Raw genomic sequence first — 14,518 nt, 5'->3', positions numbered from 1 at the left:
GGCACATAAGGTGATAGGGTTAGCATACCATGACTCTTTAGACCCATGTTGGGGAACACCAAAGGACAACCCACATGAATTTGAAATTTTAAAAAGTATATTTTTCTCACAATATTCATGGATGCAGCACCGCAGTCCTGTGTGGTTTTGCAGATCCTCCTCAGATTGCAGTACCTGGAAAAGATCTGCAGGTCCAAAAATAAATTGGAAAGAAATAAGGGTCTCACCATTGAGCAGATACTGCGGCCAGCCCACATTGTTCAGGCTTTGCACAATGGGGTATGGCCACCTGTGGAGCGTTGGGTGCAGGGCCTCACTGACGACTGTGCACTAGGGGGGTTTGCACCCAACTTTGCTCCCAACATTGCTGATTACTGCTGAAGTTCTGCACGGTGGGGGATAGGCGTGGCTTCCTGTAGGGGAATGGGTGTAAGGAACTCTTAAATGTGGATATGATTTTAAAAAAGACAGAAATTCACACAAAAATACAAAATGTAAAGGGAAGTTATGGTTGTCTTTGTCATAACACCGTAACTTGAAGTGTAGTTATGGTCACAAATAAGGGTGTTGAAATTCGAGCAATTTACTTTCGTTTAGTTGCATAAAATGATGGCACAAGTCCACAAAATGATGTGTAATTTACGTGAAATCCAAATCCGTCATTTCATGTTATATTTTAACGCAAAATGCATCATTGTTTTTGGCACAAAGCAGCTTTCAAATTAAAATACCGCCAACAACAGTCTCTCTTATTCCGTTATTCCCATACATTCACTGTAAACTTTTACTGCTGATTGCGTGTTATTTGCAGTAAATAATGGCACACAATTACACAAAAGAATGCAATGGTGTAATTTTGAGAATTCTGCCTAAAAAGCGAAACATAAAATTCTGAAATTACAAGAATTATGTCAGTGTAATATAAATTCGCCCAAGCCTACTTATATATTTAAAAGTACGAAACACTGACATTTGTAAGTTATCATTAGAATCGGAATCCATAACTCGCACAAAATCCCCACAATTCATATCTTACGAACCACGTGCAATTCTTATGACCTCACGATATTTATAACAATTAATAACAACACCTAAAAGTGAAATGCAATTAACCAACAACACATCATCTAGCCAATTATTGTTACTACATTCATAGTCATCTCTGCAAATTGGTAAAGGTAATGCTAAATGTATTATCATCTGTAAGAGGATTACAACATTTGTAATTGCATCTGCTTCATTAAGGGCGAAGTCATGAACATGGTGTGTCAGTTAAGGTTAGGTATGCATGGCTGTTGTGCAAATTTGAACCAAAAGAATTTGAATGTGCATGTTCTAGTGATCACAAAAGAGTAGACTGGATACTCTGTTTCTGGTTTGATTGGTGGACACTCTGTGCAATGCGCTATTTGTAGCTGTTTTCAACAGAGCAAAAGGAACATCATAGATCACAGACTGAATATCAGTAACAGAAATATTGTGTAGACAGAATATTGTGCCAAAAGTATCAAGGACCAAAATATCGAGAAGGTAAGTACAAATAGGTAAGTGTATATTTACTATTCTTAACTCTATGTCTAAGTACCTTAAGACTATATTTATATATATATTTTCAAGATATATGTATGTGAAGTTAGTTATATATGGAAAAACGTTGCTTACCAATTGAAACTTACCTTCACAAAATGTTTGTCCTTGATATTCTTGACACAATATTTAGATCACTGTTTCACTGTGCCACTGGAACCGAGCTACACCTAGCTGAAGAGCCCTAACTAGGGTGAAATCAGTCCTAGGTTGCTTATGCTCCGGTTCAGGGAGGACATGGCCTGGTAATACAAGCTGGACTGTTCCCATGATGAGCAGGTCAAAACTGATTTGCATGTGGCTGGGTCCAAACTGAGGTGGCTTACCTGTAAATGTGCATAATTGCTTTCCTCCCATAGGACTGCACTGCATTTCTTAACATTGCACTGTCTAACTTTTACAATTACTAAGTTACTGCTACTGCTGATTGATACCCAAAGTACTTTCAGTATCACTGTAAGTATTCTGATTGTCTTTGAAAACACATTCCTAGTGGGTAAGCTAGAAGCGCATCCCGCTAGATTCCGTTCTACAGGTCACGTGGGGGAAGGAAGAAGGAGGTTCGTAACCGCCGTTGAGAGTCTGCACCCTCAGCTGCTTCCGCTCCCGATGATTCTACCAAGGAGCATTTGATCATACTGTGGGAGAGATTCTTTGGAGAGAAATAGATATTAATCACAGCCTATCGCCCTTTTCGACTTCAAAGGACGACGTGGTGGGTCTTGAGTACAGCACGTCGAGATTCATTCAGCGGTTGCCCTGTGATACATAAACGAAGACTGCAAAGTTTACATTATCCGTGGACGAGTATGGCTCTACCCCTACAGACCAGAGTGATGGATTGGAGAATGCCGCACTGATACAAGGTAACACTCCTATTTTACAAACAGGTTGTGGTCTAAAAGGAGTGAGTTGCTTTGTTTAGTGAGACCTTGATCTGCGTAGTCCCGCTGCAGAATCGGATAAAATTGTCGCCCAATCAGAAACCGCAATTACGACTCCTAGTACTGACAGGGTAATTTGCGGTAGCCCAGGAGTGACCGCTAGTGGACAAAGTAATGAACACTTTGCTACTAAGATGATGGATGTCAATCAAACAGCTGATTATAGTTGAGCTGCTAATAGAGCTAATGGAGCGGTGGAGGGTGGCAATAACAAAAGCGGAGAGGATTTTGTGAACGCAGTAGATGGGGAAGATTGCTGTATAGAAACACCGGTATCAGATTCTCAGGCTCCTGATCAGGACGTTGACTTAATATAATACAATGCTGCTAATAAGGACTCATCAATTGTTGCCCCTTCTCTATCTGCTCCTGCTACAATAAATACAATAGATATCATGGGTCCTGCAAGCAGTCCTGCAAACAATCTAACTAGCAATATTAGAACAGAATGTGCGCAGAAACACAAACCGATGGATGCGGGTAGCTAGCTTAATAAGGGGGCAAAACCGAGAAAGAAACAGAAGGCTAAAGAGCAGTCTATATCCCATTCTAATATGCTAAAACTATCAGAAACTGCAGGGCGAACCACCAAATTTAGTCCACTTCGAAAATGGGTCACTTCTAAAGGGGATGTTAAAGCTATTCAGTGGTGTAACGAAACTTGAGGAAGCCCCCCTGCAAAGTGTAGGGAGGGGGCTCTCGCACTCCTGACCCAGTCAGGAACTCTCAGGCATCGTCCTGCCGTCCATGCACAGTGCTGGAAGGGGCCCCCAGGAGCTCGTCACAACCCCACCCTGCGTGGCTGCGGGGGTTATTGTTACACTACTGACGTACCTACATACAGCATGGGTGCCTTCATAACCAATACATTTCTTATACTGAATATGAAGAAAACGTGCTCTAAAATACATTTCCTTCCAAAAGCCAAGACATTCCGCTTGCTCCCTCCTAAGTAAATTTGAAGTGGGTCTGCTCCAATAAGTCCTCACTCACTAGATAACAAGATCACTCTTGAGTCTCCCCAGACACCCACCTAGCTCACATTATCTCTACCGGACGGTTTCACCTACAAATAGAGTCCCATCATAGTATTCACATCCATACATGACTCCTCCCAAACTACCTCGCTGTAATCCTGAGTCGGTAGATGCCTACTTTTAACCAACACTCAAACAGAATCTTCTGAGCTACGACCAAACCTGGCAGTGAAGCATCTGGGTCCCGTTCTTTTCAGATACCAACGCCACTAAACAGGAGCTCTGTTCCAGCCAAAACTTGCTCGATCACTCTGTTGGCAGCAGTTAAAACTGCTCTCTCGAGGACCTCACCTTATGAGTATTGTCTTAAATATCACATCAGCACTCAAGCCTTTCCATGAAATTGTGTATTTAGAGAGCAGAAGTGGGTCATTTTTTTAATGAATAGTACCTCTGTGCTCCTTTTTTTCATGCGCACCACAACATAGCTATGCAGTATTGTGCTTAAAAATGATAAATCTGCCCCTAAGGCCATTTTCGAGTGTGAAACACTTTTGCAGCTGAAAATTGTGTGATTAAAGACAAGAATAGCATAACGTTCACCAGTTAGTAGGTGTTCAAGCTCTGCCCAATTACACTGGAATAGTGAATAGCACAAATTGCTACTCCTCATTCTGCACATTCAAGCACAACACACACAATTTGCTCCTGCTATTTACATTAGTTTTTTTCTGTCACAAATTGTGGGTTCAAACTCCCACAAAATGAGGAAAGACAGTAATCTTGTTTTATGCACAACATGTTTGCACACAAAATAGAATTTAGTGGCTCATAGTAATTGGCATTATCACAAAATGTTCTAAAAAAAGTCAAAGGAACATGCTGGTCAAAAGGGACTTTAAAAGGCACAGCACAATGGCCAGAGTTTCCAACGCAACAATCGTGACAACCTCTAGCTGAAACAGTTATAATACATCATCCTAGCAATTTATACATTTCATGTTTCAAAAATGTGAAATAATTGAAAAGAAAATTACAGGAATACATCTTATAACTTCCATGCAATGCTGCTTCATCATATGGTGCATCAGAGAGGTAATTTAGAGCAGTCTTAGAGCCTGATGCACAAGACTAGCTCCTTGCAGCACATTTACAGTGAGTAGCCTCCCCCTTGCACCACAGAGGGCATTTTTCACAAAAAGCATGTCTCCCAACTCACTATTAATGAAGCAGGAAACAGATTTTGACTGTCAAAGCTAGCAAATGCTTGGATGGAGGCTCGGAGGAGACAGCAGAACTTCATCCCAGCATTCCAGGTCACAGAATGTCTGAATGGTGACCTCGAGCGCCGGAGGAGACCGTGTTTACCTTGCAAGGATGTGGCTCTCTGTGACTGTGACCTCGGAGACAGCTTGCAGTGGGTCTGTGGGACCGCTGTCTGCCACCGTCTCACACAGTCTCCAGACAGCACATGCAACTTTGCCTGCAGGTAGGTTCTAATTATGTCATACTTTGCGCCTAGAAATTTGCCACAAAAAATGCATGTACATTGCATTAAGAATCACAAGGAGGGAGGTGGAGCTAAGTACTGTCCCAGAAGCAGCTCTTTCTGGACAACAGTCTGATGTGAGCCCAATATCGCTGACTGCACCTGCATTCACAAAGGCCTGGAGGAACGATTCATATGCATTTCCGCAGTAGCATAACGCAAAATGATGCCCTCTCCCCTGCAGAAAGTCAGGAGGGGCCCAGGCGTCTCACAGATTGCACAGATATTCATTAGTCACAGGCTTAATGGGGCCCCACCTGAAGAGTTCCTCCTCCCTATGCCACAGGGGCCTACATTACGCCTCTGCCAAGGGCATGAGGACATAGTGTACCTTTTGCTGGGCTTTTGTCTACCGGGGAAGTCACATGTTCAGTGTTGCTTTTCTCTGTGTTTTTTCTGCTTCGGAAAGCAGAGTGGCTTTCCTGAGCTTTTTAATGTTTCTCATTCAATGCCACTGCACGCATTCTGCTGAACATGTGTGCAATGGCATGTCTTAAGGGCTGAGAAGGACCCCTCCAAAACAAGGAACTGCGGGGGCTGCGTGGGCCTCTGTTACGCCCCTGCCAAGACTACGCTAAATTCTACATCCAAATGCACTACCCTACACAACACAAACTCAACAATACTACCCTAATCCCTCAAACACTACCCCTACAATGACACTACCCCTTCCCCAAGACCTGTCCCTACGCGCAAACACAAACCTGCACGAAGCCCCGGACACTGCCGTAAACCTCAAATCACTACCCTACACTACTCAAACCCCACTACACTGCCCCAAACACCAAGGGCCATAAGTATCAAGCTCCCCTTTTGCGATTCTCAATTTGCAATTTTTCGCGAACCGCAATTTGAGAATCGAAAAACGGTATGTATGTAAAAAATCGCAAAAAATTGCGATTCTGTAAAAATCGCTATTTTCATTGCAACACCCCAAATAGCGATTCCTTAACGGGAAAAATCGCAATTTTGCAAATTTCGCAAATCTGAGAATCGGAAACTCGGGTGCAGCTTGATGACATCACAACCAGGAAGTGTGACTACCCATGCTGCACCTCAGTTTCTGAAGCACAGTCAGAGAGAAGGAGTGGTGGAGATGGAACTCTGCTGTGGTGAAAACAATGGAAGACACTGGAGACATGGCCAGCCAGGACACACAGCAGCAGCAGGTGGAAACCCAGAGGAAAAGGAAACAAACATTCTCTGAAGCTGAGTTGGAGGTCCTCATACAAGAAATGGTGATAAGCCATGAGCACCTATTTGGGAAGAAATCACGTCGGGTGCCCGAGACACGCAAGCGGCGTATATGGTCAGAAATACAGCGCAAAGTAAATGCTGTTGGTGTCACACACAGAAGTGTGGAAGATTTAAAAAGGCGCTGATATGATATGCGCCAGCACTCCAAGGAGAAGGTGGCTGCCAGGTTGGAGCAGGTCAGGAAGACTGGTGGAGGGACCTCCACTGCCACTGACTCCACACCTCTAGAGGAACTGGTGGTGGACCCTGCTTCCGGAAAGTGTAATGGGCGTGGCCGACCTTAACCGCTCCGACCCCCCGGTACCAGGACAAGGTAAGAAGCATGCCATCACACCCCTGACACCCCCCAACTACCCCACACACCCAGCAGCGACCCAGGGGCAGGACAACACTAGAAGTCCAGTCGCCTCTTTCCGCAAACAACTAAAAACACACCTGTTCAATTCTCCTCAATAAAACTCAGTTCTCCTTCCCCTTTTTTTCCTGGTCTGCAACCTCACCCACCCCACCAACAGGTTCCTCTAGCGCTTGGACGCCTCAGGGCAGCAATTCGCGCTGTTATAAATCCACTTTCATTCATTCATTCACATGCACACACAGCAATGCATTATGGGAGATGTAGTCACATGCACATTATAGTGGTGCGTTTACACCCAGCCAGTCCCCAATAGCATCTGCACAGCAGGAAAGGCAAATACAAGACATATGCAATCCCAAACGGTGATATTTATTAATTGACAAGTGCAAGTCAGAACAGTAAATAAATGTGTGCTTTTACGTCCACAGCACCATCTGGAACACAGGCAACAGGCAGTGGAAGACAGGACGATTCCCCTAACAGACAAGCAGCAGGGCAAGAGGAGGAAACAGAGGAAGAGGACAGCCCAGTAAACCTTCCAAAGCGCCGCAGGAGAATTGTAGTGCCACCACTTCCCCATTGGAGGACGAGGGCCAGGACACCAATGGAGATGTCCAACCTGTCCCAACACAGCCAGGGCCACAACATTGGCACGTGCTGATGAGATCCCAACAGTTCCAACCAGGCGCAGGTCTCGTCCATCCAGCAGTGCTACAGACCCAGGAGATGCCACAGTGTTTGGCGGACTGGAGATGCACATGTTGCAAGTACAGCGCTTGCAGGCCTAACATATAAAATCATTACAGAGGGAAGTCAGGGTAGGCTTCAGGGGCATGACAGGTGCCCTGGAGGCACTCTGTGCGGTACTTAAGGCCGACCGTGCTGCTAGGCGCAGGGAGATGCAGCGCCTAGATCTGTACACACGGGCGGTGAACCGCCTGTCCTCTGCTACCAATGTACTATCAAGGCGCAGCATCTGCATGCAGCGCGAGGTGGCACACAACAGCTAGGATGTTGCAAGGGCCCTGCTCCAAATAACATCTGCTGTAGATGAGCTGCGGGCAGTTCACACTACTGGACCAGGAGTCCTAACTCCCACAGATGAGGACGCACAATCAGGAAGGAGCAGCATCACCCCCCCCCCCCTCCCCCGCCCACCATGGATAGGTGCCGTAGTGGCCGCACCAGTACGCATAGTGGGCCAATTGAGGAGGGTACTGTGCAACCTCAAACAGGGCTTCCTCCAGACAGCGCCGCATTTAAGGTGCACTAAATGGGACCACTGGATGGGTGCAGCTACCCAATTTACATGGACACTTGCTCCTGATTGAACAATTGCACTGTGACAGTAACATGTGTTGGATATTGGGACATACATTGTGTGGCACTCAGGCTGTGTGCCATCATTCATCCTGAAATAAAACACAGTCTCACAAATGATCTCTAGCATTGTGTCATATTTTTTTACCTAGAAACAGTTACGTGTTATCTCATCTCACCTCTGGCGCCCAGCAGCTGCACCAACTACACCAGCTGGCATGCATCCTGGAGCTGGCCCCTCCACATCTGATGAATCCGATTCACTGAGCTCCACCTGTGTGCCTTTTCTGGTGGCGATGTTGTGCAGCATGGCACATGCTACCACTATCTTGCAACAGGTCTGGGGGCTGTATTGTAGTCCCCCTCCACTCTTATGTAGGCATCTGAATCTGCTCTTGAGCATCCCGAATGTCCGCTCAATGGTGCCTCTGGTTGCTATGTGTGCGCTGTTGTACCGCCGCTCCCCAGCGTTGGCTGGAATCAGGTAGGTCGTCCGTATGAACTCACGGACCGCATATGCACTGTCAACTTTAGGGTGGGAGGAATATGTTAAACACTGTCCTGAACTTGCTATCCTCAACTAGTGTGGCCGCTGTACAAATACATTTACCTAGTAGATATCCCTCACCATACTCCCCACTTGTGAGTCGACGGTGTATCCCACTGTGACGGTAGATGAAAGCGGTGTGCGTGCTGCCTGGGTATTTAGCGACAATGTCCTTGATGATGTGTTTGGCATCACACACCAACTGTATGTTCAGGGAATGGTAAGATTTGCGATTCCTGAACACGTACTCATTCTGGGAGGGGAGGGGATATTGCAACATGTGTCCCATCTATGCATCCAATGATGTGGGGAAATTGGGCAATTTGATAGAAGTCCTGCTTGTTCTGGTCTAGTGCCTACGGGGTGCTTGGGAAGTGAATGTGGTGATGCAGCCTCTATACCATGGCATCAAGGAAAGCGTGGAAAAAGCGAGAAAGTGCACTCTGTGACACCCCTCCTACTGAGGCTATCACCCCTTGGAAGCTACCTGATGCCAAGAGGTGCAGTGAGCACAGGACCTATATGTGGGTGGGGATGGAGTGTGTCCTGCATGTGGGCTGTTCAAGAAAGGCTTTGAGTTCCTCAATTAAATCAAGGATGCTCTCTTCATCCAGCCTGTAGTGTGTATGGATGTCCTCCTCAGTCCGCTGGAACATGGTTATGCACGCACAGAATATCCTCTCCTGGCGTCTCCTCCTCTGTGCAGCAGCTCTGAGTCACAGCCTCCTGGCTATCAGGTACAGCCCAGCCATTGTGGAAAAAGTCTGTTGCATTGTGGGACTCCTTAAATAGTTTGCACCTGGTTACCACCTGCTCCTACTTGGTGTTAATTGCGATTCTCTAAATTGCGAATTTCGTGAATTCGCTATTTTCTATTTTTTTCATACATTGCATAGTGATTTCTTATTTTGTGCGACGTCCCGTTTGCGAGTTTTGCAAACTGAGAAAATCGTAAAATAAGAAATCGCTAGGGAATTTGCAGAATTCTGGTTCTCGCAACGTAAGGAATCGCTATTTTTGCGATTTCTCATTTTGCGATGCGATTGTGCATCATACAAAGGAAATAGTGATTTTTTAATCGCAAACGCTGTTTTTTGTGATTTGCATCATTTGCGACTAAAAATTAGGTTGATACATATGGCCCTAAAGAGCTACCCCCTACACGACCTTCCCCCACCCCCCAGTCCTTTCCCTACACTCTAACACTACCTGCACGACTCACCTGACAGTACCCTAAAACACTACCCTACACTACACAAACACCACAACACTACCCTAATCCCTACAACACTACTACCTGCACGACCGTCCCCCTTCCCCAGTCCACTCCCTACACTCCAACACTATCTTGCACGAAACCCCCAACACAACCCTAAATCCTGAAACACTACCCTCCACTACACAAATACCCCAACACTACCCTAATCCCTAAAACACTACTACCTGCACAACCTTTCCCCAGCCCTGTCCCTACACTCTAACACTACCCAGCATGACCCACCTGACCCTACCCTAAACACTAAATTACTATCCTACACTACATAAACACCACAACACTACCATAAACCCTAAAACACTACCCCCTGCATGACCTTCCCCCACCCCCAGTCCTGTCCCTACACTGTAACACTACCTGCATTACCCACCTGACACTACCCTAAACCCTAAAACACTACCCTACACAAACACAACACTACCATAAAACACTACCCCCTGCACAACCCTCCCCCTTCCCCCAGTCCACTCCGTACACTCCAAGACTACCCTGCACAACACCCCCAACACTACCCTAAACCCTAAAACACTACCCTACCCTACACAAACACCACAACACTACCCTAATCCCTCAAACACCACCCTCATCACGACACTACCCCTTCCCCAAGACCTGTCCCTACATGCAAACACAACCCTGCACGAACCCCCTGATACTACCATAAACCCTAAATCCCTACCCTACACTATACAAACACCACAACACTGCCCTAAACCCTAAAACACTACCCCTGCACGACCTTACCCCACCCCCTAGTTCTCTCCCTAAACTCTAACAAAACCTGCACGACCCACCTGACACTACCCAAAACCCTAAAACACTACCCTACACAAACACAACACTACCCTAAACCCTAACACTACCCAATGCATGACCTTCCCCCTTCCTCCAGTCCGCTCCCTACACTCCAACACTACCCTGTACGACACCCCCAACACTACCCTAAACCCTAAAACACTACCCTACACTACACAAACACAACACTACCCTAATCGCTAAAACACTACCCCCGCATGACCCTCCCCCTTCCCCCACTCCTGTCCCTACACACAAACACTACCCTACACGCATCACAACACTACCCTAAACCCAAAAGTACTACTCCTTAACACAACAACACTACCCTTATTTCTAAAAGACTACCCCCTGCATGATCTACCCCTACCATAAACCCTTTAAAACTACACAGCCCTCTTTCCTCTTTCCCTCGTGGTTCCTCTCTTCTCCTTCCAGTGTCGTCAGAGGGGCGGTGCTCGGTCCACGTCATTGTGAGGAAGCGGAAGAGCCTCCGTTTCCTCACAACGATGTGGATCGCATTACAACGCTTGCGTTGTAGCGCATGCGATGTAATAACATGCGTGCTAAAGGCTACCCGTTGTTACAGCGCATGCGTTGTAATGGTATGCGGAGTAAAAGCCATGTACTAATAGCTGTTTACCATCACCAGAGATGTGCACTGCTTTCTGCAGCTGGGACTGTGAACTGCGACAGTACGCGCTTTGTTCTGTAAAACAAATGACTAGGGCAGTGCAATGTATATTCTCCTAAATAAATAAAAACCAATAAATACATTTTGTAAACAAGATGTTGTGCTGTTATTGTGAACACAATAAATGTGTTGTGATTTGTTTGGGCAAAAACCTCACCCCTGTGCTCTGAATGAGTGCTTAACAATGGGAAAGGATACTTTTATATCAATATAATCACATCAGTATATAGGGTATATCAATTGACACAAGTAGACAAAACCACTATTGTCTTTTTAAATATTTTTGTTAGTCTTTAAGTAATTTACCAGTACCCTATTTAAAATGTAGGTGGAATATAACATTGACATTACCTCCTCGTTAGTCTTCCTCGCCACATGAGTTACAAAGTGAGCTTTAGCTCCACAACAGAACCCTCCAAAGCAAAAAGTAACCACCTCCCACCCCCTCCCAACATGGCCGACCAGTCCCACCTGACCTCTATAAGAGGCGGGCCGGCCCAACCAATCAGCCTGTTTTTTTTGTTCTGCGCGATTCTCTCCAGAGCACTGTTCAGGTAAGATGGGCCGGCGTGAGCTGGCCCTTGGGGTTTAGGGTGGAGGACCTGCTCTAGCGGTCTCGAGTGCCTTAGGCCTACTAATCCCCCCCCCTCTTCCTTCCCCCGGTCCTGTGGGGCCGGTTAGGTGCTGCTCTAGCGTGCCAAGGGTCTACAGGGGGGGGGGGGGCGGCCGGGGGTGTGGAGTGTTTGTGAATGCCCGTGTCTCCCCCGGTCGTTACTAAAGGGCCCTTGCCCGTTGGTGTAGTACGCTGGTCTTGTCTCAAGTTGCGCTACGGGGTAGTGTGACAGGACCCCTACGCAGGGAGGGCACACTTACTTAGTGTTTCATTCCTGTTTGGAGCTTGCATTTGCCTCCGGCGGTGGGGGTTGTCCCCGGGGTCCCCCTGGGGGCGTTCTCTGCGCAAGTCTCCGGGTTCCCTTCCTCTACCTGCGCCCGCTGACCCGCCCTTGCAGGGGTGGGCTCCTTCGGCCATTCCTCCCGGATTTCAGGACGGTCGGGGCGGTCAGGTTTTGGCTCCCGGGCCCGGGTGTCAGCTTTCCGGTCTCGTACTGGTACTGCCGCTCCAATATTCGCCCCTGGATCCTAGCTTTCAGCCCTCTCACTCCTGGAGGTTCACGGGGGGGCAGGGGGCTGTCGCCTCCGTTGCGTCCCGTCTTGGGCCGTGGCTGTCACGGTTCTTGGGATCTTCGGGCTGGCGGGCCGGTGGCCGGTCTGGCTGGTATTGCGGTCTTTCCACGGGGTCCCCCCTTCCCGACGGGTTCGGATGCCACCTCCTTCCCTTGTCTATTCTGTGGACCTTGAGTTGGCCTGGGTGGCCGGACTGCGAGTGGGGGTCACCACTCTCGGTTGCGGGGGCCGCTGTTGGGCTTGCCTTCTGTCCCGTGGGTTGGCCCGGTGCTCATGAACCGCCTGGTGGATCTTCTTCGCAGGGAGGGAGTCCTGGTGTTCCCTTTCTGGGCAATTGATACAGCCCGGCCTCATCTTTTTTCGTGGGTGAGGCATCACGTCAGGCGGGGTCTCTCCTCCGACGGCTCCCTGTGCTATGTGCGGGGGTCCCTTCGGGTCCTGTCTCGGGCTTGTCCTCCTTCGGGGGTCAGTTGCCTGGACCCGGTACTTCCCTCTGGGTCTGTCAGGGGGGGGGGGCATCCTTTGATCCTGGCCTGCCGCCTTGGCACCTATGCTTCGGTGTCCCCATGTAGGGGCCGTACTCTCTTCGGCAACTCATATCCATAAGTTGGGACAATTCTGAGGAGATTGGTGTGGCCCCTGCGCAAGGTGGACTCGCATGTTCGTGAGGCGTTCCATATACCGGGTCAGTCGCCCTGGGAGGGTCGGTTTCGCCGGTCCTGTCCCGTCGGGCCATCCTTCCCCCGGGGTCCGGCTCTGTGACGGCTCGACTATGTCGGACCTTCCTTCGTTGCCTTGTCTCGCCCTGTCCCGGTGGTGTTTCGGCGCCTGGTGCCTCGGCTCGGTCTGCCTCCGGTGGATCGGTTCTGGGGGGGGGACTCGGCCCTCCGGCCTGGGTTCTTCTCCTCCTTCCGGGTCCTTTTTTCCCCGGTCTTTCGCGTGACCTTTCAGTCTGATGTACGCGTTTCCCCCGTGCCCTCTGAATTCGCGGGTCCTCGGGGATTCGCTTGGGCGGGGCCGGGGTGCTCCTGGGTGCTCGACCCGGCTGCGCATGGACTTGTCTTGGATAATGTGCCTGGCACCCGCGCGTGGTGACCGCACTTGTCCTGGGACATTCCTGTTTTTGGCTCCCGGCGGGGTCCTCCGCCCCGGGTTCCCTCTCCTTTGGCTGAGCTGGCGATTCGAGCCACCTGGCCGATCCCGGATCTTCCCGTACAGTGATTGGGTCCCCCGCTCTCGGCGCCGGTGTTGAGCCGGCTCTGGTCGGCTGGCCTGCCTCCTTGTGCAGGCCTGGTTCTGGAGCGGAGGAGGCTGCTTGCTCGGGGGTTGTGGCTTTGCTGCTGGGTTCCCGCGATTGTTCCAATGCTCGCTCCGGCGGCACGTATACATGATTTGGAACGATACTGAGAGGATTGCCGCGGCTCCGGCGCAAGGAGGTCACACAAATTCGTGGAGCGTTCCATGTTAGTGGAGCTGTGTGGCTCAGGGGTTGGAGGCGGCAGTCCCGGTAGCTGAGATGGTCCTGGACCAGGGTTCAATTCCCCGCCTCGGTGGGTCTTGGGTTTAAATACTTCCTTGGACTCGTGAATTCTCATGCCGGTGCCTACTCGTCTCCCGTGTTCACACAGATGCTGGCCTAATCTCCACTTGGGCCCCTTGCGGCGGGATGCCTGGCTCTCGCCTTGTATCCTGCTGGGGTTATCTCGCGGGGGTATACCAGGTCGGGTTCCCAAGGCCCGCGCCTTGATGCCTTTGGGTGATACGTGCGCTATGCACATCGCTATACACTTGCATACTCCCTCTCTCGTTCTACGAGCTCTTCGGGGTCCGCCCTTTTGGGTCCCGGCCCTCGGTGACTCTGCGGTTCCTCGCCTGTCAGGTTTCCCTGGTGGCGATGGTGTCTGCTGGACGGATGGACGTGCGGGGGTCGTTCCTCCGCTCCCCGCCCTTCTTGCGGGTTTTGCCGGACGGGGTTGTTCCGCCGGCATGTCCCCCGTGTCCTTCCCGGGGTCCCTTCCCTGGGACCTCG

General features: G+C 49.2%; 2 non-coding genes across 2 annotated transcripts; both read left to right on the top strand.

The window, feature by feature from the left end:
* The first annotated feature begins 13,066 nt into the window (after positions 1–13,066).
* LOC147722349 (U6 spliceosomal RNA) lies at positions 13,067–13,173 on the top strand. Its single transcript, XR_015295420.1, has one exon. It is a non-coding gene; the product is annotated as a U6 spliceosomal RNA (small nuclear RNA).
* Positions 13,174–13,851: 678 nt separating this feature from the next.
* On the top strand, positions 13,852–13,958 carry LOC147722348 (U6 spliceosomal RNA). The gene has a single exon (XR_015295416.1). It is a non-coding gene; the product is annotated as a U6 spliceosomal RNA (small nuclear RNA).
* Positions 13,959–14,518: the final 560 nt, after the last annotated feature.

This window comes from Lissotriton vulgaris, chromosome 4_1, assembly GCF_964263255.1.
Source record: "Lissotriton vulgaris chromosome 4_1, aLisVul1.2, whole genome shotgun sequence".
Taxonomy (NCBI): domain Eukaryota; kingdom Metazoa; phylum Chordata; class Amphibia; order Caudata; family Salamandridae; genus Lissotriton; species Lissotriton vulgaris.
The sequence above is the reverse complement of the archived record's forward strand: the minus strand, read 5'-3'. Positions and strand labels throughout refer to the sequence as shown.